Source organism: Callithrix jacchus, chromosome 4 (assembly GCF_049354715.1).
Source record: "Callithrix jacchus isolate 240 chromosome 4, calJac240_pri, whole genome shotgun sequence".
Classification (NCBI taxonomy): Eukaryota; Metazoa; Chordata; class Mammalia; order Primates; family Cebidae; genus Callithrix; species Callithrix jacchus.
In genome coordinates this window covers 32,235,372-32,260,524 of record NC_133505.1, presented here as the reverse complement: position 1 = coordinate 32,260,524, position 25,153 = coordinate 32,235,372, and the positions used below count along the sequence as shown (strand labels likewise).

The window sequence follows — 25,153 nt, the reverse complement described above, 5'->3', positions numbered from 1 at the left end:
GGAATTTCTATTTCTAAGGCCTTGAGGAATCGCCACACTGTCTTCCACAATGGTTGAACTAATTTACACTCCCACCAACAGTGTAAAATTGTTCCTTTTTCTCCACATCCTCTCCAGCATCTGTTGTCTCCAGATTTTTTAATGATCGCCAGTCTAACTGGCGTGAGATGATATCTCAATGTGGTTTTGATTTGCATCTCTCTGATGACCAGTGACGATGAGCATTTTTCATATGATTGCTGGCCTCATATATGTCTTCTTTCGTAAAGTGTCTGTTCATATCCCTTGCCCACTTTTGAATGGGCTTCTTTGTTTTTTCCTGTAAATCTGTTTGAGTTCTTTGTAAATTCTGGATATCAGCCCTTTGTCAGATGGGTAAACTGCAAAAATGTTTTTCCATTCTGTTGGTTGCCGATTCACTCTAGTGACTGTTTCTTTTGCCAAGCAAAAGCTGTGGAGTTTGATTAGGTCCCATTTGTCTATTTTGGCTTTTGTTGCCAATGCTTTTGGTGTTTTGTTCATGAAGTCCTTGCCTACTCCTATGTCCTGGAGAGTTTTGCCTAGATTTCCTTCTAGGGTTTTTATCGTGCCAGGTCTTATGTTTAAGTCTTGAATCCATCTGGAGTTAATTTTAGTGTAAGGTGTCAGGAAGGGGTCCAGTTTCTGCTTTCTGCACATGGCTGGCCAGTTTTCCCAACACCATTTGTTAAACATGGAATCCTTTCCCCATTGCTTGTTTTTGTCGGGTTTATCAAAGATTGTGTACTTGTATGTATGTTCTGTTGCCTCCGGTGCCTCTGTTTTGTTCCATTGGTCTATAATCTCTGTTTTGGTACCAGTACTGTGCTGTTTTGATTACTGTAGCCTTGTAGTATAGTTTGAAATCCGGTAGTGTGATGCCCCCCGCTGTGTTCTTTTTGCTTAGAATTGACTTGGCTATGCGGACTCTCTTTTGGTTCCATAGGAAGTTCATGGTGGTTTTTTCCAGTTCTGTGAAGAAAGTCAATGGTAGCTTGATGGGGATAGCGTTGATTCTATAAATTACTTTGGGCAGTATAGCCATTTTCACGATATTAATTCTTCCTAACCATGAACATGGAATGTTTCTCCATCTGTTTGTGTCCTCTCTGATTTCATTGAGCAGTGGTTTGTAGTTCTCCTTGAAGAGGTCTCTTACGTTCCTTGTGAGTTGTATTCCAAGGTATTTTATTTCTTTTGTAGCAATTGCGAATGGCAGTTCGCTCTTGATTTGGCTTTCTTTAAGTCTGTTATTGGTGTAGACGAATGCTTGTGATTTTTGCACATTGATTTTATATCCTGAGACTTTGCTGAAGTTGCTTATCAGTTTCAGGAGTTTTTGGGCTGAGGTGATGGGGTCTTCTAGGTATACTATCATGTCGTCTGCAAATAGAGACAATTTGGCTTCCACCTTTCCTATTTGAATACACTTTATTTCTTCTTCTTGCCTGATTGCTCTGGCTAGAACTTCCAGTACTATATTGAATAGGAGTGGTGAGAGAGGGCATCCTTGTCTAGTGCCAGATTTCAAAGGGAATGCTTCCAGTTTTTGCCCATTCAGTATGATATTGGCTGTTGGTTTGTCATAAATAGCTTTTATTACTTTGAGATACGTTCTATCGATACCGAGTTTATTGAGGGTTTTTAGCATAAAGGGCTCTTGAATTTTGTCAAATGCCTTCTCTGCGTCAATTGGGATAATCATGTGGTTTTTGTTTTTGGTTCTGTTTATGTGGTGAATTACGTTGATAGACTTGCGTATGTTGAACCAGCCTTGCATCCCCGGGATGAATCCTACTTGATCATGATGAATAAGTTTTTTGATTTGCTGTTGCAATCGGCTTGCCAATATTTTATTGAAGATTTTTGCATCTATGTTCATCATGGATATTGGCCTGAAGTTTTCTTTTCTCGTTGGGTCTCTGCCGGGTTTTAGTATCAGGATGATGTTGGTCTCATAAAATGATTTGGGAAGGATTCCCTCTTTTTGGATTGTTTGAAATAGTTTTAGAAGGAATGGGACCAGCTCCTCCTTGTGTGTCTGGTAGAATTCGGCTGTGAACCCGTCTGGACCTGGGCTTTTTTGTGTGGTAGGCTCTTAATTGCTGCCTCAACTTCAGACCTGTTATTGGTCTATTCATAGTTTCAGCTTCCTCCTGGTTTAGGCTTGGGAGGACACAGGAGTCCAGGAATTTATCCATTTCTTCCAGGTTTACTAGTTTATGCGCATAGAGTTGTTTGTAATATTCTCTGATGATGGTTTGAATTTCTGTGGAATCTGTGGTGATTTCCCCTTTATCATTTTTTATTGCATCTATTTGGTTGTTCTCTCTTTTATTTTTAATCAATCTGGCTAGTGGTCTGTCTATTTTGTTGATCTTTTCAAAAAACCAGCTCTTGGATTTATTGATTTTTTGAAGGGGTTTTCTTGTCTCAATCTCCTTCAGCTCAGCTCTGATCTTAGTTGTTTCTTGTCTTCTGCTGGGTTTTGAGTTTTTTTGATCTTGCTCCTCTAGCTCTTTCCATTTTGACAATAGGGTGTCAATTTTGGATCTCTCCATTCTCCTCATATGGGCACTTATTGCTATATACTTTCCTCTAGAGACTGCTTTAAATGTGTCCCAGAGGTTCTGGCACGTTGTGTCTTCGTTCTCATTGGTTTCGAAGAACTTCTTTATTTCTGCCTTCATTTCGTTGTTTACCCAGTCAACATTCAAGAGCCAGTTGTTCAGTTTCCATGAAGCTGTGCGGTTCTGGGTCTGTTTCTGAATTCTGAGTTCTAACTTGATTGCACTATGGTCTGAGAGGCTGTTTGTTATGATTTCAGTTGTTTTGCATTTGTTGAGCAGTGCTTTACTTCCAATTATTGGTCAATTTTTGAGTAGGTGTGATGTGGTGCTGAGAAGAATGTGTATTCTGTGGATTTGGGGTGGAGAGTTCTGTAAATGTCTATCAGGTTTGCTTGCTCCAGGTCTGAGTTCAAGCCCTGGATATCCTTGTTGATTTTCTGTCTGGTTGATCTGTCTAGTATTGACAGTGGAGTCTTAAAGTCTCCCACTATTATTGTGTGGGAGTCTAAGTCCTTTTGTAAGTCATTAAGAACTTGCCTTATGTATCTGGGTGCTCCTGCATTGGGTCCATATATGTTTAGGATCGTTAGCTCTTCTTGTTGTATTGATCCTTTTACCATTATGTAATGGCCTTCTTTGTCTCTTTTGATCTTTGTTGCTTTAAAGTCTATTTTATCGGAGATGAGAATTGCAACTCCTGCTTTTTTTTGCTTTCCATTAGCTTGGTAAATCTTCCTCCATCCCTTTATTTTGAGCCTTTGTGTATCCTTGCATGTGAGATGGGTTTCCTGGATACAGCACACTGATGGGTTTTGGATTTTTATCCAATTTGCCAGTCTGTGTCTTTTGATTGGTGCATTTCGTCCATTTCCATTTAGGGTTAATATTGTTATGTGTGAATTTGATACTGCCATTTTGATGCTAAGTGGCTGTTTTGCCTGTTAGTTGTTGTAGATTCTTCATTATGTTGAAGCTCTTTAGCATTCAGTGTGATTTTGGAATGGCTGGTACTGGTTGATCCTTTCTATGTGTAGTGCCTCTTTTAGGAGCTCTTGTAAAGCAGGCCTGGTGGTGACAAAATCTCTGAGTACTTGGTTGTTCGCAAAGGATTTTATTTTTCCTTCACTTCTGAAGCTCAGTTTGGCTGGATATGAAATTCTGGGTTGAAGTTCTTTTCTTTAAGAATGTTGAATATTGGCCCCCACTCTCTTATGGCTTGTAGTGTTTCTGCCGAGAGATCTGCTGTGAGTCTGATGGGCTTCCCTTTGTGGGTGACCCGACCTTTCTCTCTGGCTGCCCTTAGTATTCTCTCCTTTATTTCAACCCTGTTGAATCTGACGATTGTGTGCCTTGGGGTTGCTCTTCTTGCAGAATATCTTTGTGGTGTTCTCTGTATTTCCTGCAATTGAGTGTTGGCCTGTCTTGCTAGGTGGGGGAAATTTTCCTGGATGATGTCCTGAAGAGTATTTTCCAGCTTGGATTCATTCTCTTCGTCCCCTTCTGGTACACCTATCAAACGTAGGTTAGGTCTTTTCACAGAGTCCCACATTTCTTGGAGACTTTGTTCATTCCTTTTTGCACTTTTTTCTCTGATCTTGGTTTCTCATTTTATTTCATTGAGTTGGTCTTCGTCTTCAGATATTCTTTCTTCTGCTTGGTCAATTCGGCTATTGAAACTTGTGTTTGCTTCGCGAAGTTCTCGTATTGTGTTTTTCAGTTCCTTTAATTCATTCATATTCCTCTCTAAGTTATCCATTCTTGTTATCATTTCCTCGAATCTTTTTTCAAATTTTTTTTCAAGGTTCTTAGTTTCTTTGCATTGATTTAATACATGATCTTTTAGCTTACAAAAGTTTCTCATTATCCATCTTCTGAAGTCTAATTCCATCATTTCGTCACAGTCATTCTCCGTCCAGTTTTTTCCCTTGCTGGTGAGGAGTTTTGGTCCTTTCTAGGAGGCGAGGTGTTCTGGTTTCAGGTGTTTTCCTCCTTTTTGCGCTGGTTTCTTCCCATCTTTGTGGATTTGTCCGCTGGTCATCTATGTAGTTGCTAACTTTTCGATTGGGTCTCTGAGTGGACACCCAGAATGTTGATGATGAAGTATTTCTGTTGCTTGGTTTTCCTTCTACCTGTCTAGCCCCTTCGCTGTACGAATGCTGAGGTCCACTCCAGACCCTGCTTGTCTGGGGTGCACCTCTAGCAGCTGTGGCACTGCGAGGGATGCTACCAGTTTTTTTTTCTGCTATCTTTGTCCCAGGATGATGTCTGTCTAATGTCAGTCTTTTGGATATAGAGGGGTCAGGGAGCTGCTTGAGGAGACAGTTTGTACTTTATAGGGTCTTAATTGCTGAGCTGTGCACTCTGTTGTTCATTCAGGGCTGTTAGGCTGCTATGTTTTATTCTGCTGCAACAGAGGTCATTAAAAAAACCTTTTTTTTTTCTCAAATGCTCTGTGTTGAGGGGTTTGGGCTTTATTTTTGGATGTCCGTTGAGGTGTCCTGCCCAGCTAGAAGGCAGACTAGCCACTGTTTGGCTGTCGAGGCTCCGCCCTGCTGTTGTGTGATTCGCCCTGTTCCTGCAGGCTCTGCTGTGGTCTCCGCCACGCCCTGCGGTGGACTCTCTTCGTTGTTGCGTGTTGCCTCAGCAACGGCAGGCTGCGTCAGCAGTGGGCGTGTATCTCAGTAGGGACGGGTTGCCTCGGCAACGGCTGGCTGCGTCAGCAGTGGGCGTGTATCTCAGTTGGGGCGGGTTGCCTCGGTAGTTGTGGACGCCCCTCCCCCACAGAGCATCTCAAACTGTCTGCTCGGGATAGTTTGAAATCCCGGTTTTGTTCATCCCACTGGGTATCCCCAACGATCTGTTCCTGCAATCCCCTGGGCTGGTCTACTGTCCAAATCTTGTTCAGTCTCAAGTCCAGCCCTCTCAAGTCTCAGGTTGCCGGTTCAACAGGGCACCCGGACAAGCGCGCCCTGTGGGGATTGCTGGGTAGGGCCGGCTGTCGCCGCCCCGGCTGCTGGCTTCGCCAGGCAGACCTACTGCCTGGCGTCCCGTGTCTTTTTTATACTTGGGAGTTTCCCCGTTCTGTGGGCAACAAAGATCAGTCTGGAAATGCAGCTCTGACTCACTGTTTGCGGGTTCAACGCGAGCTCCAATCCTGGGTTGTTCTCACAGCGCCATCTTGAGTCCTCCCCCAGTTTAAAAGAATTTAAACAAGATACACAGCAAAAGAAGTACAACATAGAGTAATTTATTGAAAAAAAAGAATATTTTGAAAATTAAATGCAGAATAGATGGTACACTCTGATAAAAAAAAATTCCAGGGCAGCCTGCTCATAATGGTAAGATAGCATTAATTATTGGTGGAGAAACCCTCTTTATGAGGAGTTTTACATGATTATTCACAAGAAGGTGGAAAGAAATGTTTCACTAAGCATGTTCTGCCTGATCTTCTCAGTGCACATGTGCAGCAGCTCTACATATTTGTGCATCCATTGCATATCTCATTAGCATCTTAAATATTCCCCCAAGAGTGTGTTTTTTATTATTGAAATGAGCAAAGCGTCAGCTTGAGGACAGGTAAAATAAAAATGCACGTGCCCTCTAGAAGTAAAAGTCCCTATGGAATACAGGTTTCAAATGACTCCAAGTACTCCACATCTTAAAAGTCACTCCCACAAAGCTGGAACGCTGTCTATTCTTGAAGGATCAGATCCCATTAGTGTCTCTGAGACACTGGCAAGTTAGGCCCTACTTGAGATGAGACCGATGATTCAATTGTAAAGTGCCTAAATCGTCAGCAGCTTCAGGTTGCATTTTGGAGCTAGTCCACTTTAATGGGTTGATGAAAATGGCTCACAAAACTCATGCCTCAGAAATGGGGTTTTCTCCTTTACTTTTAGCATATTTTGTGCAACCCTACACTTAACCTTCCTAATGTCTCGACTTTCACATTCATGAAAAACCCGCCATTGAGAGTGACATTTCCAGAAAGTCACAGTCTTGGTCACTGTTCTACAGAGCTCTGATGCTGTTCATAATCAGGCCAGGTGGAGGATTTCTCTCAAAAGCAGTTGAGCATGTGCTCTGGCTAGAGGAAAAAGAGGGTTTTGGCACAATGGAGAGTGTCTCAGATATCAGCACAGTTTCCCCAACAGTTTAGGAAAGAAGGCAGCGCCCTGGGCTGCAGAAGACGCAATGTTCTGGAAAGAACCCTGGGTGCAGGTGAAAGAGAAAATCAAGCAGGACAAAACCAATAGGGTGAGAACAACCCGCCCAATTATGGCAAAGGTAAGGTATCTTTGTAGCGTAATGCCTTTCTCAGTGCCCAGCCCAGACCTTCCCTTAATGTCCACATCTGCACTCACTATTCTTGGCAAAGAGTCAGCATGGATTCAGAGTCCAACAGTACTTTGTACACCAAGAAGTCAACACCGGTCTGCCCCTCCCTCCAGGGCTATGCACTCCAGATCCTGGGACATGGTGGGATTATATTTCTAAAGCCTACCGACAAACAGGCTGAGAGCAGTTAATGGACTAGAGCTCCCAGCATATGACTAGGTGGGATGTGGACCACTCTGCTCCTCTTTCCAGAGCTGTGCAAAGCCCTGGAGCCTGCTGCATGCTGGGATTGTAGTCCTGCAGCTGCTTGACCAAAGGGCTGGGAGTGTTTATAAGCATACAACTCCCAGCAGGCCTAGGGAGGTGCACACAGCCCCCTCGCTTGCCTTGTCCCTGAGACTGGTGCATGCTAGAATTGTCGTCTCTCTGTGACCAAAGGGCTGGGAGTGTTTATGAGCATATATCTCCCAGAAAGCCTGGGAGAGTCACACACAGGACCGACTCTTCCTCCAGTGACGCGCCCCGGTGTATACTGGGATTGTAGTCCTTCAGCCCTTTAAGAAAAGGTCCGGGAGTCTTTATAAAACTACATCTCCCAGCAAGGAGAAGGAGGCACTCACTGCTCTGCCGCTTCCTCATGTAATGCGTAGTGTTCCTGAGCCGAGTGCATGCTGGGATTGCACTCCTGCAGCCTGATGGTAAAAAGGCTGGGAGTGGTTATGAGACTACATCTCCCAGCAAGCCAAGTGAGGTGTGCACAGCTCTTCCTCTTCCTCCAGTGAAGTGCCCTCTCCCTGAGCTCGGTGCATGCTGGAATTTAGTACTGCATTCCTGTGACCAAAGGGCTGGGAGTGTTTAAGAAACTGCATCTCCCAGCAGGACCAGCGAGGTGCGCACAGCCTCGCCTCTTTTTCCAGTGACTAGAGAACTGTCCCTGAGCCCCATACATGCTAGGATTGTAGTCCTGGAACACTGTGACCAAAGAGCTGGGAGTGTTAATGAGACTACATCTCCCAAAAAGCATAGTGAGAAGTGCACAACTCTTTCTCTTCCTCCAGTGACGTGCTCTGTCCCTGACTCCGGTGTTAAAGTATTCCAGTCGTATGACAAAAGGGCTGGGAGCGAATACATTTCCCAGCAAGCCCAAGGAGGTGTACGCAGCCCGCCTCTTCCTTATTGACGTACATTGTCCCTGAGCTCGGTGTATGCTGTGATTGTGGTGCTGTAGCCCTGTGACCAAAGTGCTGGAAGTGTTTATAAGACTACATCTCCCAGCAGTCCAGGCGAGGCATGTGCAGCCCCGCCTTTTCCTCCAGTGACATGGCATTGTGACACAGCATTGTCCCTGTGCCCACTGCAGGCTGGGACTGTAGTCCTGCAGTGCTGTGACCAAAGGGCTAGGAGTGTTGTTGAAACTACATCTCACAGAAAGCCCAGCGAGCTGCAACCAGCCCCGCCTCTTTCTCCAGTGACCCACACTGTCCCTGAGCCCTGCACACGCTGGGATTGTAGTCCTTCAGCCCTGTGACCAAAGAGCCAGGAGTGTTTATGAGAATACATCTCACAGCAATTCCAGTGAGTCGCCTGCAACTGCACCTCTTCTTTTAGTGACACACTGTGTCCCTGATCCTGTTGCTGGCTGGGATTGTAGTCCTGAAGCCCTGCAACCAGAGGACTGGGAGTGTTTATGTGACTACATCTCCCAAAAAGCATAGCCAAAAGTGCACAGCCCCGCCTCTTACTCCAGTGAGGGGCACTGTTTCTAAACCCGGTGCATGCTGGAAGTGTAGTCCTGTAGTCCTGTGAACGAAGGTCTGGGAGTGTGTATGAGCATACATAACCCAGCAAACCCAGCGAGGCACACACAGCCCTGCCTCTTCCTCCAGTGTCACGCACTGTCCTGTGCCTGTTGCATCCTGGGATTTTAGTCCTCCAGCCCTGTGACCAAAAGTCTGAGGGTGTTCTTGAGACTACATCTCCTGGAAAGCCTAGTGAGGTGCTCATAACTTGCGTTTTCCTCCAGTTACCAGCACTGTCACTGAACCTGGTGCACTCTGGGATTGTAGTCCTTCAGCCCTTTTGTTAAAAAACTGAGAGTGTTTGAGAATCCATCTCCCAGCAAGCCCAGCGAGTCACAAACAACCCAGCCTCTTCCTCCAGTGATGCAAAAATGTCCCTGAGACAGGTGTTGGCACGGGTCTCACAGCCTCGTGACTACATCTCCCAAAAAAACGTAGCGAGGAGTGCACAGCACTGCCTCTTCCTCCAGTGATGGGCACTGTCCTTGAGCCAGGTGCATGCTGGGATTGTAGTCCTGCAGCCCTGTGACCAGAGCTGAGAGTGTTTATGAAAATACATATCCCAGCAAGCCCAGCAAGGCATGCACAGCCCCGCCTTTTTTCTCCAGGGACATGCACTATTCTTGATCTTGGTACATAAGGGAATTGTAGCCCTGCAGCCCTGTAATGAAAGGAATGAAAGTTTTTATAAAACTACATCTCCTAGCAAGTTGAAATAGGCACGCACAGCCCTGCCTCTTCCTCCAGTCACACACACTATTCCTGAGCAGGGTGCATGGTGGGATTGTAGTACAGCAGCCCTGCGACCAAAGGGCTTGGAGTGTTTATGAGACTGCATCTCTTAGCAAGCAAAGTGAGGCATGCAGAGCCCCGCCTTTTCCTCCAGGGATGCACATGGTCCCTGAAGAAGTGTTCATGAGATGACATTTTCCAGTAAGCCCAGCAATTCACTCACAGCCCTACCTCTTCCTCCAGCGATGTGTACTGTTCCTGATTCCAGTATATGCTGGGATGACTGTGCTGTAGCCCTGTGACCAAATGGCTGGGAGTGTTTATAAGACTACATCTCCCAGCAAGCCCAAAATGTGCTTATAGCCTCTCCCCTTTTCTTCCAGTCTAACAGACATGAGCTGTATGTTAACCCAGTGCATAGTGGAATTATCCCGTAGCACTGTGATGAAAGGGATGGGAGTAACTATAGGACTACATCTCCCAACAAGCCTAATGAGGTGCACACAACCTCGCCTCTTCCTCCAATAATGCACATTGTCTTTGAGCCCGGTCCATGCTGGGATTGTAGTCTTTTAGCCCTCTGAACAAAGGACTGGGAGTGTATTCTTACAGATCTGTTCACTTGTCATGAGAATGTTTTTCTTTACCTCATAAACATACTTACAATAGCTTTCTTCAAGTCTGAGATACTGATTACAGCATCCTGGACATGTTGAGAATAGGGTCCGTTGTCTGCTTTTTATCTTGTGAATTGATTGCATTTTCATGCTTCTTCATACATCTCATGAAATTTTTTTAATTGCATTTTAGGTTTTGGGGTACATGTGCAGAGCATACAAGATAGTTGCATAGGTACACACATGGTAGTGTGCTTTGCTGCCTTCCTCCCCTTCACCCACATTTGTCATTTCTCCTCAGGCTATCTCTCCCTCATCCCCCCCATGCTGTCCCTCCCGTATTCCCCCCAATAGACCCCAGTGTGTAGTACTCCCTTCCCGGTGTCCATGTGTTCTCATTGTTCATCACTGGCCTATGAGCGAGAATATGCGGTATTTCATTTCCTGTTCTTGTATCAGTTTGCTGAGAATGATGTTCTCCAGATTCATCCATGTCCCTACAAAGGACATGCACTCATCATTATTGATGGCTGCAAAATATTCCATGGTGTATATGTGCCACGTTTTCCCAGTCCAGTCTATCATCGATGGGCATTTGAGTTGATTCCAGGTCTTTCCTATTGTAAACAGTGCTGCAATGAACATTCGTGTGCATGTGTCCTTATAGTAGAACGATTTATAGTCCTTTGGATATATACCCAATAATGGGATTGCTAGGTCAAATGGAATTTCTATTTCGAAGGTTTTGAGGAATCGCCACACTGTCTTCCACAATGGTTAAACTAATTTACACTCCCACCAACAGTGGAAAAGTGTTCCTATTTCTCCACATCCTCCCCAGAATCTGTTTTCACCAGATTTTTTAATGATCGCCATTCTAACTGGCGTGAGATGGTATCTCAATGTGGTTTTGATTTGCATCTTTCTAATGACCAGTGATGATGAGCATTTTTTCATATGTTTGCTGGCCTCATGTATGTCTTCTTTTGTAAAGTGTCTGTTCATATCCCTTGTCCATTTTTGAATGGGCTTGTTTGTTTTTTTCCTGTAAATCTGTTTGAGTTCTTTGTAAATTCTGGATATCAGCCCTTTGTCAGATGGGTAAACTGCAAAAATGTTTTCCCATTCTGTTGGTTGGCGATTCACTCTAGTGACTGTTCCTTTTGCCGTGCAGAAGCTGTGGAGTTTGATTAGATCCTGTTTGTCTACTTTGGCTTTTGTTGCCAATGCTTTTGGTGTTTTTGTCATGAAGTCCTTGCCTACTCCTATATCCTGAATGGTTTTGTTTAGATTTTTTTTTTAGCTTTTTGATGGTGCAGGTCTAATGGTTAAGTCTTTAATCAATCTGGAGTTAATTTTAGTTTAAGGTGTCAGGAAGGGGTCCAGTTTCTGCTTTCTTCACATGCCTAGCCAGTTTTCTCAACACCATTTATTAAACAGGGAATCCTTTCCCCATTGCTTGTGTTGTCAGGTTTATCAAAGATTGTATGGTTGTAGATATGTTGTGTTGCCTCCGATGTCTCTGTTCTGTTCCATTGGTCTATATCTCTGTTTTGATACCTGTACCATGTTGTTTTGATTACTGTAGCCTTGTAGTATAGTTTGAAATCCGGTAGTGTGATGCCTCCTGCTGTGTTCTTTTTGCTTATAATTGACTTGGCTATGTGGGCTCTCTTTTGGTTTCATATGATGTTCAAGGTGGTTTATTCCAGTTCCGTGAAGAAAGTCAATGGTAGCTTGATGGGGATAGCATTGATTCTGTAAATTACTTTGGGCAGTATAGCCATTTTCATGATATGGATTCTTCCTAACCATGAATATGGAATGTTTCTCCATCTGTTTGTGTCTTCTCTTATTTTGTTGAGCAGTGGTTTGTAGTTTTCCTTGAAGAAGTCCCTTATGTTCCTTGTAAGTTGTATTCCTAGGTATTTTATTATTTTTGTAGCAATTGTACATGGCAGTTCATTCTTGATTTAGATCTCTTTAAGTCTGTTATTGGTGTATAGGAATGCTTGTAATTTTTGCACATTGATTTTATATTCTGAGACTTTGCTAAAGTTGCTTATCAGTTTCAGGAGTTTTTGGGCTGGGGTGATAAGATCTTCTAGGTATACTATCATGTCGTCTGCAAATAGAGACAATTTGGCTTCCACCTTTCCTATTTGAATATCCTTTATTTCTTTTTTTTTTTTTTTTTGCCTCATTGCTCTGGCTAGAACTTCCAGTACTATTTTGAATAGGAGTAGTGAAAGAGAGCATCCTTGGTCTAGTGCCCGATTTCAAAGGGAATGCTTTCAGTTTTTGCCCATTCAGTATGATATTGGCTGTTGGTTTGTCATAAATAGCTTTTATTACTTTGAGATAATAAAATTCCATCAATACCGAGTTTATTGAGGATTTTTAGCATAAAGGCTGTTGAATTTTGTCAAAAGCCTTCTCTGCATCAATTGAGATAATCAAGTGGTTTTTGTTTTTGGTTCTGTTTATGTGGTGAATTACATTTATAGACTTCAATATGTTGAACCAGCCTTGCATCCCCAGAATGAATCGTACTTGATCATGATGGATAAGTTTTTTGATGTGCTGTTGAAATCGGCTTGCCAATATTTTATTGAAGATTTTTGCATCTATGTTCATCATGGATATTGGCCTGAAGTTTTCTTTTCTTGTTGAGTCTCTGCCGCGCTTTGGTATCAGGACGATGTTGGTCTCATAAAATAATTTGGGAAGGATTCCTTCTTTTTGGACTATTTGAAGTAGTTTCAGAAAAAATGGTACCAGCTCCTTTTTGTGTGTCTGGTAGAATTCGGCTGTGAACCCATCTGGACCTGGGCTTTTTTTGTGTGGTAGGCTCTTAATTTCTGCCTCGACTTCAGACCTTGTTATTGGTCTATTCATAGTTTTGACTTCCTCCTGGTTTAGGCTTGGGAGAACACAAGTGTCCTGGAATTTACCCATTTCTTCCAGGTTTACTAGTTTATGTGCATCGAGTTGTTTGTAATATTCTCTGATGATGGTTTGAATTTCTGTGGAATCTATGATGATATTCCCTTTATCTTTTTTATTGCATCTATTCGATGTTTTTTCTTTTCTTTTTTAACAGTCTGGCTAGTAATCTGTCTATTTTGTTGATCTTTTTAAAAAAACCAGCTCTTGGATTTATTGATTTTTTGAAGGGTTTTTTTTTTGTGTGTCTCTATCTCCTTCAGTCTCTATTTCTTGTCTTCTGCTAGGTTTTGAGTTTTTTTTTATCTTTCTCCTCTAGCTCTTTCAATTTTGATGATAGGGTGTCAATTTTGGATCTCTCCACTCTTCTCATATGGGCACTTATTGCTATATATTTTTCTTTGGAGAGTGCTTTAAATGTGTCCCAGAGGTACTGGTATGTTGTGTCTTTGTTCTCGTTGGTTTTGAAAAACTTCTTTATTTCTGTCTTCATTTCATTGTTTATCCAATCAACATTCAAGAGCCGGTTGTTCAGTTTTCATGATGCTATGTGGTTCTGAGTTAGTTTCTGAATTCTGAGTTCTAACTTCATTACACTATGGTCTGAGAGACTATTTGTTGCTTTGCGTTTGCTGAGGAGTGCTTTACTTCCAATTATGTGGTCAATTTAAGGGTAGGTGTGATGTGGTGCTGAGAAGAATGTATATTCTGTGGATTTGGGGTGGAGAGTTCTGCAAATGTCTATCATGTTTGCTTCTTCCTGGTCTGTGTTCAAGCCCTGAATATATTTGCTAATTTTCTGTCTGGTTGATCTGCCTAATATTGACAGTGGAGTGTTAAGGTCTCCCACTAATATTGTGTGGGAGTCTAAGTCTCTTTGTAAGTCGTTAAGAACTTGCCCTATATATCTGGGTGCTCCTGTATTGGGTCCATATATATTTAGGATCGTTAGCTCTTCTTGTTGTATTAATCCTTTTACCATTATGTAATGACATTTTTGTCTCTTTTGATCTTTGCTGCTTTAAAGTCTATTTTATCAGAGATGAGAATTGCAACTCCTGCTTTTTTTTGGCTCTCCATTTGCTTGGTAAATCTTCCTCCATCCCTTTATTTTGAGCCTTTGTGTATCCTTGCATGTGAGATGGGTTCCTGGATACAGCACACCGATGGGTTTTGGCTTTTTATCCAATTTGCCAGTCTGTGTCTTTTGATTGGTGCATTTAGCTTATTTACATTTAGGGTTAATATTGTTATGTGTGAATTTGATACTGCCATTTTGATGCTAGCTGGCTGTTTTGCCCCTTAGTTGATGCAGATTCTTCATTTTGTTGATGCTCTTTAGCCTTTGGTGTGTTTTTGGAATGGCTGTTACTGGTTGTTTCTTTCTATGTGTAGTGCCTCTTTCAGGAGCTCTTGTAGAGCAGGCCTCATGGTGACCAAAATCTCTGTGTATTTGCTTGTTTGCAAGGGATTTTATTTTTCCTTCACTCATGAAGCTCAGTTTGGCTGAATATGAAATTCTGGGTTGAAAGTTCTTTTCTTTAAGGATGTTAAATATTGGCCCCACTCTCTTCTGGCTTGTAGAGTTTCTGCCCAGAGATCTGCTGTGAGTCTGATGGGCTTCCCTTTGTGGGTGACCCGACCTTTCTCTCTGGCTGCCCTTAGCATTTTCTTATTCATTTCAACCCTGGTGAATCTGATGATTATGTGCCTTGGGGTTGCTCTTCTTGCAGAATATTTTTGTGGTGTTCTCTGTATTTCCTGGACTTGAATATTGGCCTGCCTTGCTAGGTTGGGGAAATTTTCCTGGATAACATTCTGAAGAGTATTTTCCAGCTTGGATTCATTCTCTTCGTCACATTTAGGTACACCTATCAAATGTAGGTTAGGTCTTTTCACATAGTCCACATTTCTTGGAGACTTTGTTTTATTCCTTTTTGTGCTATTTTCTCTAATCTTGCCTTCTCATTTTATTTCATTGAGTTCATTTTCGACTTCTGATATTCTTTCTTCTGCTTGGTCAATTCAACTGTTGAAACTTTGCATGATTCACGAAGTTCTTGTGTTGTGTTTTTCAGCTGCTTCACTTCACTCATATTCCTCTCTAAGTTGTCCATTCTTGTTATCATTTTCTCGAGTCTTTTTCCAAATTTTTTTTCAAGGTTCTTAGTTTCTTTGCATTGAATTAGAACATGTTCTTTTAGCTCACGGAAGTTTCTCATTACCCACCTTCTGAAGTCTGATTTCGTCATTTTATCACACTCATTCTCAGTCCAACTTTGTTCCATTGCTGGTGAGAGGTTTTGGTTCTTTGTAGGAGGTGAGGTGTTTTGGTTTCGGGTGTTTTCCTCCTTTTTGTGCTTGTTTCTTCTCATCTTTGTGGATTTATCCACTTGTCGCCTTAGTAGTTGTTGACTTTTCGATTGGGTCTCAGAGTGGACACGCAGATTGTTGATGATGAAGTATATCTGTTGCTTAGTTTTTCTTCTTATAATCTAGCTTCTCTGCTGTATGACTGCTGAGGTCCACTCCAGGCCCTGCTTGTCTGGGGTACACCTACAGCAGCTGCAGAGAAGTGAGGGATGCTACCCATTTCTTCTTCTGCTATCTTTGTCCCAGAATGATGCCCGCCAAATGTCAGTCTAATTAGTCCTTTTTTGAGGTGACTCCTTGGATATACAGGCGTCAGGGAGCTTCTTGAGGAAACGGTCTGTACTATATTGGAGCTCAAGTGCTGAGCTGTGAGCTGCGTTGTTCACTCAGTGCTGTTAGGCTGGTACGTTTAAGTCTGCTGCAGCAGAACTAATAAAACCCCTTTTTTTCCTCAGATGCTCTGTCTCGGAGAGTTAGGGCTTTCTTTACGAGTATCTGTTGCACTGTCCTGCCCATCTAGGAGGCAGTCTAGTCACTATTTGCCTGCTAAGGCTCCGCCCTACTGCCATGGGGTCCTGCCTGTTGCCATGGGCTCTGACCTTTTGCTGTGGGCTCTGCCCTGATGCCATGGGCTCTGTCCTGCTTTCATGGGCTCCGCCCTGTTGCCATGGGCTCTGCCCTATTGCCATGGGCTCTGCACTGTTGCCATGGTCTCTGCCCTGCTGTTTTGGGCTCCACTCTGTTGCCTCTGTATTGGCAGAGTCTCTCTGTTATGGCAGGTTGCCTCGGCAATGGCAGGCTGCATTAGCAATTGGAGTGTACCTCAGTAGAAGTGCAATGCCTCGGTAATGGCAGACGCCCCTCTCCAACAGAGCTGCAGCATTCTGGGTTCAGCTGTGCTCACAGTGAAACTCTCAGCCCCGAGCGTATTGAATCGCCATTTTGTTTGTCCCTGTTGGGGTGGGACCCGCCCAGCCTGATCACCTGGCTCGCTGCCTCAGAGCCCTTTTATTTTTAAGTTGAGTGGTTGACTCTCTATCAGGTGTTTCAATGTCCTGCTGATAGGGCACAGGGATCTGTGTGATTTTCCGTGCAGCAACCCACTGCACTGGCTCAAATGTCACTTCATGGGAATCTCCTGGTCTGGCTCACTGTTCAACTCCTATTTAATCAGATGGAAATGCTAATCTGCCCTCCCAAGTTTCAGATTGCCGGTTTAACAGGGCACCCAGACCAGTGCGTTTTGTGCAGAGTGCCCCTGCACTGCAGCGCCAGCCAGAATGGCAGCACCAGCTGAAAAAGATGCACTGGCATCCCGTGTTTCTCCTACACCTGGGAATTTCCCCGTTCTGTGGGCAGCAGAGGTCCGTCCAGAAATGCAGCTTGGACTCACTTTCTGTGCCTTCACAGAGAGCTGCAATCCTGAGTTGCTCCTACCGTGCCATCTTCCAGAACACCCCCCTCATGAATTTTTAAATTGTGTAATAGGAACTACAGGGACTCTGAATTCTGTTGTATATCTTTGAAAATTTTTATTATTTTAAGAAGGAGTTAATTTGAATAGATTCAAACTTCAATTCTTACATCTGTTACAGTGACATAGCTGAAATCCTCATTCAGTTCTTCCAAAGATGCATATTATATATGCATTATACATAGATGTGCATTTCTAAATAGCAAAATATAATATTTTATTAAGCTTTATTATACTTATCTGTGAAATAGTTATTCAACAAACTACTTCATTATTACTGGAAGTCAGAACCTCAGTTTTGTTCACTTTTTAGATTTCATGTAAGTGAAATTATATAATATGCACACTTTTACATCAACTTTCTTCTATGCAACATTATATTTAGATTTATGCTATTGCAGATGGCTATAGTTTGTTCACTTAAAAAATAATTTTTTATGTGGGTTCTCTCTGTGAAGAAAGTCAGTAGTAGCTTAGTGGAAATAGTACTGAATCTATACTATACTTTGGGCAGTACAATAATTTTCACGATATTTTTTCTTCCTATTCATGAGCATGGAATGTTTTTCCATTTGTTTGTGTCCTCTCTTATTTCCTTGAGCAGTGGTTTGTAGTTCTCCTTAAAGGGGTCCTTCACATCCCTTGTTAGTTGTATTTCTAGGTATTTTATTCTCTTCATAGCAATTGTGAATGGGAGTTCACTCATGATTTTGCTCTCTGTCTGCTATTGTTGTATAGAAATGCTTGTAATTTTTCCACATCGATTTTATATCCTGAAACTTCTGAATTTGCTCATCAACTTAAGGAGATTTGGGGCTGAGATAATGGAGTTTTCTAAATATAAAATCATGTGATCTGCAGAGACAATTTGACTGCCTCTCTTCCTATTTGAATAATCTTCATTTCTTTGTCGTGCCTAATTTCCCTGGCCATAACTTCCAATACTATGTTGAATAGGAGTGGTGAGAGAGGGCATCATTTTCTTGTGCCAATTTTCAAAGAAAATGCTTTCAGCTTTGGCCCATTCAGTGTGATATTGGCCATTGGTTTGTCATAAATAGAGCTTATTATTTAGAGATATGTTTCATGAATACCTAGTTTATTGAGAGTTTTTAGCTTGAAGAGCTGTTGAATCTTTTTGAAGCCTTTTCTGCATCTATTGAAATAATCCTGTGGTTTTTGCTATTGGTTCTGTTTATGTGGTTGATTACATTTATCAATTTCCATATGTTGAACCAGGTTTGTATCCCAGAGATAAAGTAAACTTGATCATGATAAATAACCTTTTTGATTTGCTGCTGGATTCAGTGTGCCAGAATTTCATTGAGGATTTTTGTATTGATATTTATTAGTGACATTGGCCTGAAATTTTTGTTGTTGTTGTCATTGTGTCTCTGTTATGTTTTGGTATCAGGATGATGCTGGTCTCATAAAATGAGATAGAAAAGGAGTCCCTCTTTTTCTATTGTTTGGAAGAGTTTCGAAAGAAATAATACCAGCTTTTCTTTGTATCTCTGGTGGAATTCATCTGTGAACCCATCTGGTCCTTAACTGTTTTCTGTTGCTAGGCTATTAATTACTCAATTTTAGAATGACTACCTCAATTTTGTTGTTGGTCTATTCAGAGATTCAACTTCTTCCTGGTTTAGACTTGGGAGGATGTATGTGTTCAGGAATTTATCAATTTCTTCTAGAATTTTTAGTTTATTTGCATAGAGTTGTTTATAGACCAATGGAACCAAACAGAGGACTCAGAAATACCACCACACATCTACATACATCTAATGTTTGACAAACCAGACAAAAACAAGCAATGGGGAAAGGATTTCCTATTTACAAATGGTGTTCAGAGACTATCTAGCCATTTGCAGAAAACTGAAACTAGACCCCTTCTTTACATTTTATACAAAAATTAACTCAAGATGGATTAAAGACTTAAATGTAAGATCTAAAATTATTAAAACCCTAGAAGGAAACCTAGGCAATACCATTAAAGACATAGGCATGGGCAAATACTTTATGACTGCACATCAAAAGCAATGGCAACAAAAGTCAAAATTGACAAATGGGATCTAAGAAAACTAAAGAGCTTCTGCACAGAAAAAAGCTATCATCAGAGTGAACAGGCAACCTACAGAATGGGAGAAAAATTTTACATTCTTTCTATCTGACAAAGAGCTAATATCCAGAATCTACAAATAACTTAAATTTACAAGAAAAAAAAACAACCCCATCAAGAAGGGGGTCAAGGATATGAACAGACATTTTTCAAAAGAAAACATTTATGCAGCCAACAAATATATAAGAAAAAAAGATTATTATCACTGGTCATTAGAGAAATGCAAATGAAAACCACAATGAGATAGCATCTCATGCCTGTTAGATTGGTGATCATTAAAACGTCAGGAAACAACAGATTCCGAAGAGGATGTGGAGAAATAGGAATGCTTGTACACTGTTTGTGGGAGTGTAAATTAGTTCAACCATTGTGGAAGACAGTATGGCAATTTCTCAAGGATCTAGAACCAGAAATACCATTTGACCCAGCAAGTTCATTACTGGCTATATACCCAAAGAACATTAAATTTTTCTACCATAAAGACACATGTACATATATGTTTATTGTGACACTGTTCACAATAGTAAAGACGTGGAACCAACCCAAAGAATCAATGATAAACTGGATACAGAAAATGTGGCACATATACACCATGGAATACTATGCAGCTATAAAAAAATGAGTTTATTTCTTTGGCAGGGACATGGATGAAGTGGGAGACCATAAATCTCAGAAACTAACCCAAGAACAGAAAAACAACACGGCATGTTCTCACTCATAAGTGGGAGTTGAACAATGAGAACACATGGGCACAGGGAGGGGAACATCACACACTGGAGCCTGTTGGCAGGGGGAATGGGGACTAGGGGAAAGATAGTATTAGGAAAAATACCTAATGTTGATGACAGGTTGATGGGTGCAGCAAAACACCACAGCACGTGTATACCTATGTAGCAAACCTTCACATTCTGTACATGTACCCCAGAACTAAAAGTATAATTAAAAAATTATTTTTCACATTTTGGTAAAGTATACATAAAATTAACCATTTTAGCTACTTTAAGTGTGCATCTCAAAAAAAATAAGTACATCTACATTGTATTACAAATATCATTCCCATTCATAAGGACAATCTTTCAACTTGCAAAACCAAAACTCTATATCCATTAAATAACAGCTCCCTGTTATTCCTCCTCTGGCTCCTAGGAACAGCTCTTCTACTTGGATTTTTAGAATTTAACTACTTTAAGTGTCTCATAAGTGGAATTATATAGTATTTGTCCTTTTATGTCTGGCTCATATCACGTTGCACAATTTCTTATGGTTTACGCCTGATATATTATGTGCCAGAATTTCCTTATTTTATTTAACTCAGTAATATTCCACTGCATGTATAAGTCACATTTTTTTCGATTTATTCCTTGATGATAATTCAAATAACATTTGGGTTGCTTTCACCTTTTGGGTGATGTGAGTAATGCTGCAATAAATCTGGGTGTACATGTATTATTTTTGTCTTTGCTTTTATATCTTTTATTACATACCCAGATGTAAAATTGCTGGGTCATATGGTAATTTTTTGTGTAAACATTTTTAGTAACTACTATACTGTTATTTTATAGCAGCTGCAGCATTTTACATTTCTGCCAACGGTGTACAAATGTTCTAATTTCTCCACATCCTCACCAACACTTGTGATTTTGTTGTTTGTTTGCTTGTTTTACTTTTGGTAGTAGCTATGCTGATGGGATTTAAGTGATATGTAATTTGGGATTACATTCGCATTTCACTAATTATTAGTTTTGTTGAGCATCGTTTCATGTGCTTATTAGCCAGTTTACATAATTTTTAGAGAAATGACTGTTTAAGTTTTTTTGCCTATATTTCAAACAAGTAGTTTGTTTCATTATTGCTGAATTGTTCTTTGTATATTCTGGATAAAGTTCTATTTGTCTATTTTTCATTCGTTTTTTCTTGCTTTTTGGGTGTCCTGCTAAAAAAAATCACTGCCAAATCCGATGTTATAACATTTACCTATATTGTATTCTAAGAACTTTTAGTTTTAGCTCTTATGTTTAGGTCTCTAATCCACTTAGTTAATTTATTTCTTAGGGTTCGGTTTTATTCTTTTACATGTAGGTACCCAGTTTTCTAGCACCAATTGTAAAGACAATTTCTTTCTCATAAAAATTATTAGACCATATATATGCATGTTAATATTTTTAATTTTTTAAAAAACATATTCAAATATTTTATTTCTTTTTTAACATATATTTTATTGCACTTCAGCATGTTTATTTATGTTGGCTTTCCATATTACTCTACTAGTCTATTTGTAGTATATTATTTAAAACTTTTATACTAAGTTCTTAAATCAGTAAGTGTGACTTCTCTAACTGATTTTTTTTTCAAAATTATTTTTGCCATTTAGGGTCCCTTTGAGATTTTACATAAACTTATAAATTGATTTATTTTTAATGTCTACACTAAGTCATTGAAATTTTACTTTTTGGTTACACTCTAAGTACTTTATTATTTGTATGTTATTGTAAATTAAATTACTTTTATAGTTTACTTCTCAGATTATGTTGCTATACAAAAATACAATTTATTTTTATTTTTTTTATTGGATTTTAGGTTTTGGGGTACATGAGCAGAGCATGCAAGACAGTTGCGTAGGAACACACATGGCAGTTTGCTTTTCTTTCCTTCTCCCCTTCACCCACCTTTGGCATTTCTCCCCAGGCTATCCCTCCCCACCTTCCGCTCCCACTCGCCCTCCCTTTTCCCCCAATAGACCCCAGTGTTTAGTACTCCCCTTTCTGTGTCCATGTGTTCTCATTTTTCATCACCCGCCTATGAGTGAGAATATGCGGTGTTTCGTTTTCTGTTCTTGTGTCAGTTTGCTGAGGATGACGTTCTCCAGATTCATCCATGTCCCTACAAACGACACAAACTCATCATTTCTGATTGCTGCATAATATTCCATGGTGTATATGTGCCACATTTTTCCAATCCAGTCTATTATCAATGGGCATTTGGGTTGATTCCAGGTCTTTGCTATTGTAAACAGTGCTGCAATGAACATTCGTGTACATGTGTCCTTATAGTAGAACGATTTATAGTCCTTTGGATATATACCCAGTAATGGGATTGCTGGGTCAAATGGAATTTCTATTTCTAAGGCCTTGAGGAATCGCCACACTGTCTTCCACAATGGTTGAACTAATTTACACTCCCACCAACAGTGTAAAATTCTTCCTTTTTCTCCACATCCTCTCCAGCATCTGTTGTCTCCAGATTTTTTAATGATCGCCATTCTAACTGGCGTGAGATGGTATCTCAATGTGGTTTTGATTTGCATCTCTCTGATGACCAGTGATGATGAGCATTTTTCATATGATTGTTGGCCTCATATATGTCTTCTTTCGTAAAGTGTCTCTTCATATCCTTTGCCCAGTTTTGAATGGGCTTGTTTGTTTTTTTCCTGTAAATCCGTTTGAGTTCTTTGTAAATTCTGGACATCAGCCCTTTGTCAGATGGGTAAACTGCAAAAATTTTTTCCCATTCTGTTGGTTGCCGATCCACTCTAGTGACTGTTTCTTTTGCCGTGCAGAAGCTGTGCAAAAATCACAAGCATTCGTCTACACCAATACAATTTATTTTTTTATGTCAATTTTAAATGCTCTACTTTGCCGAATTCATTAATTGTAATAGTTTTTGTGTGGAATATTTAAAATTTTCTACATATAAGGATATATTTTCTGTCCATATTTTGATGCAGTTTATTTATTTCTTTTTTTAAATTTCTCTGATTGGAACTTCCAAAACCATGTTGAATAGAAGTTGCAAGTGCAGACATTCTTGCCTTACTTTTGAGCTTAGAGAAAAGCCTTTTGGTCTTTTCCTTTGGAATATGTTGTTTGCTGTTGGTTTTTATATGTGAATTTTACAAAGATGGTTTCCTTCTATTTCTTTGAACACAATAAATTCCTAATTTATTATAAAAATATTTTGAGAGTTTGATCGGTAGTGGGAGCAGAGAGTGGACCCCAGAGAACCCTGAGCAGCCCCACCACCACCGCCGGCCTAGTTACCATCACATCCCTGGAAAAGCCATAGCTGCCAAAGCCAGCTCCAGTCACCATCACTGCAACCATGAGCAGCGAGGCTGAGACCCAGCAGTTGCCCGCCACCCCCCCGCCGCCCCCTCCCTCAGCGCAGCCGACACCAAGCCCAGCACCATGGGCAGTGGCACAGGAAGCGATGGCCCGGGTGGCCTCACATTGGCGGTGACTGCCGGCGGGGACAAGAAGGTCCTCGCAAAGAAGGTTTTGGGATCAGTAAAATGGTTCAGTGTAAGAAACGGATATGGTTTCATGAACAGGAATGACACCAAGGAAGATGTATTTGTACACCAGACTTCCATAAAGAAGAATAACCCCAGGAAGTACCTTCGCAGTGTAGGAGATGGAGAGACTGTGGAGTTTGATGTTGTTGAAGGAGAAAAAGGTGCAGAGGCAGCAAATGTTACAGGTCCTGGTGGTGTTCCAGTTCAAGGCAGTAAATATGCAACAGACCGTAACCATTATAGATGCTATCCATGTCATAGGGGTCCCCCACGCAATTGCCAGCAAAATTGCCAGAATAGTGAGAGTGGGGAAAAGAACGAGGGATCAGAGAGTGCTCCTGAAGGCCAGGCCCAACAATGCCGGCCCTACCACAGGTGGAGATTCCCACCTTACTACATGCGGAGACCCTGTGGGCATCAACCACAATATTCCAACCCTCCTGTACAGGGAGAAGTGATGGAAGGTGCTGACAACCAGGGTGCAGGAGAACAAGGTAGACCAGTGAGGCAGAATATGTATCGGATATATAGACCATGATTCCGCAGGGGCCCTCCTTGCCAAAGTCAGCCTAGAGAGGACGGCAATGAAGAGGATAAAGAAAACCAAGAAGATGAGACCCAAGGTCAGCAGCCACCTCAACGTCGGTACCGCCACAACTTCAATTACGGCTGCAGACACCCAGAAAACCCTAAACCACAAGATGGCAAAGACAGAGAAGCAGCCAATCCACCAGCTGAGCAGGGTTGGCCTGAGTAAATGCCAGCTTACCATCTCTACCATCATCCGGTTTAGTCATTCAACAAGAAGAAATAAGAAATTCCAGCAACAAGGATGCCCTCTTTCACCACTCCTATTCAATATAGTACTGGAAGTTCTAGCCAGAGCAATCAGGCAAGAAAAAGAAATAAAGGGTATTCAAATAGGAAAGGTGGAAGCCAAATTGTCTCTATTTGCAGACGACATAATAGTATACCTAGAAGACCCCATTGCCTCAGCCCAAAAACTCCTGAAACTGATAAGCAACTTCAGCAAAGTCTCAGGATATAAAATCAATGTGCAAAAATCACAAGCATTCGTCTACACCAATAACAGACTTAAAGAAAGCCAAATCAAGAGCAAACTGCCATTCGCAATTGCTACAAAAAGAATAAAATACCTTGGAATACAACTCACAAGGAACGTAAGAGACCTCTACAAGGAGAACTACAAACCACTGCTCAACGAAATCAGAGAGGACACAAACAGATGGAGAAATATTCCATGTTCATGGTTAGGAAGAATTAATATTGTGAAAATGGCTATACTGCCCAAAGTAATTTACAGAATCAACGCTATCCCCATCAAGCTACCATTGACTTTCTTCACAGAACTGGAAAAAACCACCATGAACTTCATATGGAACCAAAAGAGAGCCCGCATAGCCAAGTCAATTCTAAGCAAAAGGAACACAGCGGGGGGCATCACACTACCGGATTTCAAACTATACTACAAGGCTACAGTAATCAAAACAGCATGGTACTGGTACCAAAACAGAGATATAGACCAGTGGAACAAAACAGAGGCACCGGAGGCAACACAACATACATACAACTATACAATCTTTGATAAACCTGACAAAAACAAGCAATGGGGAAAGGATTCCATGTTTAATAAATGGTGTTGGGAAAACTGGCCAGCCATGTGCAGAAAGCAGAAACTGGACCCCTTCCTGACACCTTACACTAAAATTAACTCCAGATGGATTCAAGACTTAAACATAAGACCTGGCACGATAAAAACCCTAGAAGGAAATCTAGGCAAAACTATCCAGGACATAGGAGTAGGCAAGGACTTCATGAACAAAACACCAAAAGCGTTGGCAACAAAAGCCAAAAT

General features: G+C 41.3%; 1 pseudogene across 1 annotated transcript; it reads left to right on the top strand.

The window, feature by feature from the left end:
* Nucleotides 1-6,973: 6,973 nt before the first annotated feature.
* On the top strand, nt 6,974-23,920 carry LOC144582385 (Y-box-binding protein 1-like; annotated as a pseudogene). Its single transcript, XR_013534985.1, has 3 exons — nt 6,974-7,067; nt 22,960-23,438; nt 23,742-23,920. The product of XR_013534985.1 is annotated as a Y-box-binding protein 1-like (transcript).
* Nucleotides 23,921-25,153: the final 1,233 nt, after the last annotated feature.